Here is a 7,773-nt window from a genome sequence, read left to right on the forward strand (position 1 = left end):
ATACCTAATGCACCTTCGCTGAACTTATCACAAGAATCTGAACGTCAGATTATCAAATTCGATAATACCGAATGTGATTCAAAATACAGAGAGTATTCAGATTCTGTAATCTACAATCTCTGGATCGATATAGTGATGTAGAATCACTTCCTGGAAGCTCTGATACCAAATGATAGGTCAGATCATGTTGAGATTGAGAGAAATGATAAGATAAAGAGAGATTCAGTATGTAAGCATGAGACTCGGTATTAGAGAGAATCGGTACAATTACATTCCACAGCTTCTAGAACTTAGTTACAATGCAATAGCTATCTAATTAGGACTACTTAGGTTCCTTATATAGCCCTCTTCTAAGGAACCTTCAATTAAGCTTATTTCACATTAACACTATACAACTTCGGGGTCCTAACAAAGTTTCTTGAATGCAGTTTTTACACAATATCATATAAGCATGGACTCCAAATCTTGTCCTTATTTTAGTATGCAATAGCGGAAGCTCTTAATAATCACCTGAGAATAAACATGCTTAAAACGTCAACAAAAATTTTGGTGAGTTATAGGTTTAACCTATATATTATCAAATCATAATAATAGACCACAAGATTTCATTTTTATAACACATCTCATATCAGGCATTTCGCAAACTGCATAGAGATAAAAATCATTCATATGTTGAACACCTGGTAACCGACGTTAACTTAATGCATAGAATATCCCCAAAACAGAACCTCTCATCTGTATAATTATCTCGAAGTACTAAACCATCCATAACCTGAATGGGGGTTGTTAATCCCAATAGATCTATCTTTAGGATTCGCGTCAATTAGGGGCCATTTCCCTAATTCTTAGGTTACCAGACTTGAACGGCGATATTCGGTTTAATAATCTAACCATAGAATGTAGTTTTGCGTACTTGTATCTATTTTATAAAACATTTATAAAGCTGCATGTATTCTCATCCCAAAAAAATATTAGATTGTAAAAGTGGGACTATAACTCACTTTCACAGATTTTTACTTTGCCGAAAGTAAGACTTGGCCACTGGTCGATTCACGAACCTATAACAAATGTGTACATATATAACAAAGTATGATCGAAATATATTCACAACATGTTTTATTACGTTTTTATGATTTAAGTTTGTTAAGTTAGCAGTCCTCGTTAGTAACCTACAACTAGTTGTTCACAGTTAGATGTACAAAAATAAATCAATATATATTATCTTGAATCAATCCACGACCCAGTGTATACACGTCTCAGGCTAGATCACAACTCAAAGTATATATATTTTTGGAATCAACCTCAACCCTGAATAGCTAACTCAAACATTACTGCATATAAAGTGTCTATGGTTGTTCCAAATAATATATATAGATGGGTCGATATCATATGTCAAAACATTGTATACGTGTCTATGGTATCCTAAGATTACATAATATGTATAATACAATGTAAATTAGTTAGGATATGTTTAGTCTACATTTGTTACAAAATTTTCATAGCTAAAACTAGCAAGTTTATCCAATTTTGTTTTACTCGTCATTTCTTCGTTTCAAATCCATTTTGAGTGATTCAAGTTGCTATGGTTTCATAATGAACTAAAATTTATGAAACTAAACAGAAAAGGTATAAGTTTATAGTCGGAAATACATGTTACAAGTCATTTATAAAGAGGTAGTCATTTTCGTCGAAAAAACGACATCTTGATGACCATTTTGAAAAACATATTTCCACTTTGTGTTTAACCATGATTTTTAGATATAGTATCATGTTCATATGTAATATCATTTTTCCAGAAAACAAACTTTCAATTAGAAGATTAAGATACTTTTTTTAACCCAAAACAGCCCCCGATTTCACTACGACAGCGTATGTCCGGTTTTACGGTGTTCTTCGTGTTTTCAGGTTTTAAATCATTAAGTTAGCATATCATATAGATATAGAACATGTGTTTCGTTGATTTTAAAAGTCAAATTAGAAGGATTAACTTTATTTGCGAACAAGTTTAGAATTAACTAAACTATATTCTAGTGATTACAAGTTTAAATCTTCGAATAAGATAGCTTTATATGTATGAATCGAATGATGTTATGAACATCATTACTACCTTAAGTTTAGTAGGTAAACCTACTAGAAGTGACAAGAAATGATCTAGCTTCAAAAGATTCTTGGATGGCTTGAAAGTTCTTGAAGTAGAATCATGACACGAAAACAAGTTCAAGTAAGATTTCTGCTCGAATTAAGATGGTTATAGTTATAGAAATTGAATCAAAGTTTGAATATGAGTATTACCTTGAATTATAGAGATAAACTACTGTAAGTAACAAAGGTTTTTTGATCTTGGATGATTACTTAGAACGGATTAGAAAGCTTGGAAGTAATCTTGCAAACTTGAAAGTGTTCTTGGTTTTATGAAACTAGAACTTATAGAATATATGAAGGATACTTAGAACTTGAAGATAGAACTTGAGAGAGATCAATTAGATGAAAAAAATTAAAGAATGAAAGTATTTATAGGTGGTTTTGGTCGTTGATATATGGATTAGATATAAAGGATGTGTAAGTTTGTTTTCATGTAAATAATTCATGAATGATTTATAATATTTTTTGTAATTTTGTGAGATAATTCATGTAGTTTCCAAATGATGGTTTCCACATGTTTAATGACTCACATGGGCTGCTAAGGAGTAGATCATTGAAGTGTATATACCAATAGTATATACATCTAGAAGCTGTGTATTGTACGAGTACGAATACGGGTGCATACGAGTAGTATTGTTGATGAAAATGAATAAGGATGTATTTTTAAGCATTTATGTTAAGTAGAAGTGCTTTGATATGTGTCTTGAAGTCTTTCAAAAGTTTACTAATACATCTAAATACATTACATGTATATACATTTTAACTAAGTCGTTAAGTCATCTTTGGTCGTTACATGTAAGTGTTGTTTTGAAACCTTTAAGTTAACGATTTTGTTAAATGTAATTAATTCATTGTTATTATACTTAAATGAGATGTTAAATTTTTATGTTAACATGATAACATGGTGTATGAATATATCTTAACATCATATATATATGTTAAAATACTATTACAACGATAATCGTTACGTATATATATTGTTTCAAAATTCTTAAGTTAGTAGTCGTGTTTTACATATGTAGTTCATTGTTAATATACTTAATGATATATATAATTATCATTTTATCATGTTAAATATAGTGTAACAATATCTTAATATGATACATATGTATTTAGTAAGATGTTGTTATAACGATAATCGTCATATATCGTTTCGAGTTTCTTAACTTAGTAGTCTCATTTTTATGTATATAACTCATTGTTAATATACTTAGTGGTATACTTACTTATCATAATATCATGTTAACTGTAACGACCATACTTTTTCCGTTATCTTTACCGTTAATTATTTAACGACCGTTAACTGTTATTCGTGCCATGTCATTTCTATGACCTATATTATTATTTTAATAATAATATATTAATTATTATGTGTTAAATGAATATTTGTATTCATATTTCAATTTGTACGTTTATACGAATCGCGAATTTCTAACCGGCGAATCTTTTCGGTTTTCAGACCAAAGGTCGAGCTTTTGGGATTTTCAAGTCCTATTTATTTTAAATATGATATTTTAATGTAATATATTTGTATATGGTATTTATATATATTTTACGTCGCGTAGTTAATATCTTTTCGAATAATTAATCGCGTAATCGTGTTTTCGCGTTTCGGGTTTCGTTCGAGCGTGCGGGCCACAAGGATTTTACCAACAAGCAAAATTTAGGCCATGGGACTCACCCCACAACCCCATTCGGCTGAAACCAAGGGGAGGGGGTATCCCCCTTTGTTTCCTTTTTCATATTTATTTACATTCCATATATATACCACTTTTGATTTCCTAAAAACCTAGTTTCTATTTTTTTTGCTCTCTCCTCCCTTCCTTGCTCCTTTGGCCATCGCCAACTATCACACCATCATCATCATCTTCATCAAAAATTAAAGCTTGGATCATTCTATTGTTTGCATAAACGTGTTGCTCTCGTTCTCATCTACACGTTCATACTCTTTGATTATCGATTAGGGTATAAACCCTAACCCTAGATTTTCTATTTTTCATTTATTTTACTGATTTTATATGTTATTTTAGTAGTATGATGATTATATGTTATTGTATTGTTGATTATATGCGTAGAATTGCTCGTTAATTCATGTTTTCGGTTTGATTGTTTTGGGACAGCGGTTTGTTTGTTATTTTCTTTAAATATAACTGATATAAAAGTGAAATTAAAGTATTTTTATGATTTCCTCGCATCAAGACATTAATTTTAGACTCCGGATTCATGTCGTTTCGATTCCCGGAGCCCTAGTTATGATTAAAGTGATGATTAATTGGAATTAAAATATAAAAACGTATTGAACCAGGTTTGGTCCGACTTTGTGACCACTTTTAGAGTATTTAGGGTGTAATAGTGTGTTAGGATTGATGATGGGATGAACATTCATGTTTGGGTCATCAAAATCCGAGCCACGGATCACCCGGTATGACTAAAACACGTTTTTGAGCGGATTAAAGATCCAAATTGAGTAAGGGCTGTAAGTCACGACCTTCATGCTGTTCTTGGGGTGTTTTTGAGTACAATAATGTGTCGGGTGGGTTGGTTAGGCAAAGATATAAATAAGGCTCGCCGAAAACCGACACCCGGGGCTCAAGATATGACCCGAAGAACATTTGATTTAAAACTTATGGTTAATTATTAAAACTTATGATATAAATAATGATTTTTATTATTATTAAATTACTTATGATATAAAAAGTAATTATTATAATTTAAGACTTATGATATATATTTATTATATCATTTAATTATTACTTATGATTTAATTAACATTTTAATTAAACTTATGATTAATAATACTTTTATTATTAATGGAAAATACTTATGATAAGTATTAAACTTATATTATAATATTATTATTATAAGACTTATAATAAGGATTAATTAATTATTTAATTATTATAAGGCTTAGTTATTATTTAATTATTAAATACTTATGATTTAATGATTATAATTAGAAACTTATGATATGACTAATAATTCATTATTAATTAATAATACTTATGATATGATTTAAAATTTATAATTAATTAATAATACTTATTTTATGACTAATATTTAATTAATTAATTAAATACTTATGTTATATTAATTATATCATTTAAACTTATATTAACTTTAATAATTCATTTTAATTTAATTAAACTTATGTTATGACATAATTAGACATATTTAACTTTAATAAACATTATAACTTACATTATTATTATAACTTACACTTTTAAAATTTACGTTGACTATGTTTGACCAAGGTTGACTTTTGTGTTGACTTTGACTTTTAGTTGACTTTTGTTGACTCTCTAATTAAGGAAACTTTCCTAACTTATAAACTTTCCAAAAATAGAAACTTTCCAAAAAATGAAAACCTGCTAAAAATAGAAACTTTCTAAAAATAGAAAGTGTGTGTCTGTACGCTGTTCCGATCAAACAGATGAATGCTGAGTATTGTTCTATGTCTACTTGTAATATGTACAATAGCTATCATACTAAGACTTAACCTAAGTTAGTTATTTATATTGACCTGATTTATTTATAGGTCGGCGTTGTGATCATTCTTGATCACTGTACTCATTTGCTGTTCGCTTATTTGTGTTGGTTACTTCGTTACTATTAAGGTGAGTTATAGTCCCGTTTTTACATACTTTTCAAAGTATATTTTTGGGATGTGATTACATGCATTTTGTTTCACGTTTAGACATAAGTGACAATTAAATATAAATTATTCATTGTGAGTTGGACAAAAATATTCCCTAGTCTGGTAACTGTAATCACTGGTTTCTACTGGTGAATGCGAATCCTATGGATAGATCTATCGGGTTTGACAACCCCATTTCGAGCTAGTCGCGCTAGAAATTTATAATCGGAATGTTTAGTACTTCGTATTTTGTTGTAGAAACACTGTCCGGTGTATATCATTTATTGTGTTTGGCAAGGGTAAATAAAGGGTTAAGTGGTTACCAGGTGGCTCATTGATAATGGAGTAATGTTTAATGTTTTCTAATATTTTTAAATCTTGTGGTCTAAAGTTTATTCAATTATTTAAACCTATAATTCACTCAACCTTTGTGTTGACAGTTTACTCACATGTTTTCACGGGTACTTGAGTTATGTGATGCTTTTGCAGTGTTTAGAAGAGTCTGCATGCATTTGGGCAGATTTTATGAAACTATTATGAAACTTAAGCTTGCATTCTGTTTTGGATAATTTAAATTTGTGGGTTTGTTGGCAATGTTTCGTGTCAACTTTGGTTAATTAATATGTTGGTTTACTTTTAAACTACATATTTTGGTATGCTTTCCTTTTTGGGAGACTTTTGAAATAAAAGAATGCAATGTCGTTTGTTAAATTCATTTAAGTTCGATTAAGCTGTGGGACCAAGTGACGGAGCCGTTAAGTGTTTTGACGGGGCCATCACAGTTGGTATCAGAGCTCTGGTTGTAGGAAACTAGGCCGTCTTAATGTGGTCAACCCGTGGTTCTTAGGGTGCATTAGAGTATAGTCTCCAGCCCGACCCTTTTGCTATAGCATTATTATACATTTCATTTCGTATGAGATATATCAAAAGCATTTATTTCTATTTGCTATATGGTTTGTGGTTTTACTGTTTGCAGATGCCGACTTCGAGCGACAACTCCGTTCCTGCTCCTGCTCCTTCGGCAGCTGCCAGACGCCGTGCTGATCAACCTCTGATCGATGATCCTGTTCACTACTACTTTTCCACCCTCACTCACATGAACAAAGCTTACACCGACAAGATGCGTATTAATGCTCTTAGTGATTGTATGCGTACCTTGCCGCATAATGAGGTGATGGACGAGATTCGAGCTAGTGTGGATTCGTTTGTCAGTTTCAAGCATAATGTTGGGATCGAGAATCGTAAGCGTAACCGTGAGGTAGACGCTAAGTTCGAGGCTCTCGAGAGCACAGTTTGTGGTTTGAAGGCAGAGTTGGATGAAGTGAAAGGAAAGTTGTGGAAGTATGAGACTCCTGCCGAGACTCATGCCAGCCCAGATTATCACACCCGCTCTAAGCAGATGTGATATGATGAATCATGATTGATTACTTATTTCATAAGACTTAATGTCCTTTTATACATACATTTTTGGGTTAAGTATGCCGTTTTGCCGAGGATTTTATTAAGGTTTTGTTATGGGATGTTTTTCATTATGTATGGATGGTTATTTTTATGACATCTATTATCATCATCACATTTTATTTATGATTTTGTGACTCTTGGCATGTTATATTATGGTTAATGTAGATCATGTATGTTAGGTGCTATGTATGTTGAATGATGTTATCATAAAATATGTATGCATGTGGTGGCTATTTCTATAACTATCATAACTGTCATGTTATTACTCATAGTGTTTACTGACTATTATTTTAATGGTTAATCTTTTTGTGTTCGATCTATTCCTTTATAACACGGGTATTATTCTTAGTACTAACGGTTATGTTATTTTGTTTTGAAGATCATGCCTCCTAGAGAGTCCAACGAAGCCCGTATGCAACGACTTATCACCGAAGGAATAGCAGCTGCTATGGCAGCAAATGCTAATGCTAATGCGAATAACAACAATCAGGTGGGATGCTCTCATAAAACGTTCATGGCAAGTCGTCCACAGGAAT

Source organism: Rutidosis leptorrhynchoides, chromosome 4 (assembly GCF_046630445.1).
Source record: "Rutidosis leptorrhynchoides isolate AG116_Rl617_1_P2 chromosome 4, CSIRO_AGI_Rlap_v1, whole genome shotgun sequence".
In the NCBI taxonomy this organism is placed as follows: domain Eukaryota; kingdom Viridiplantae; phylum Streptophyta; class Magnoliopsida; order Asterales; family Asteraceae; genus Rutidosis; species Rutidosis leptorrhynchoides.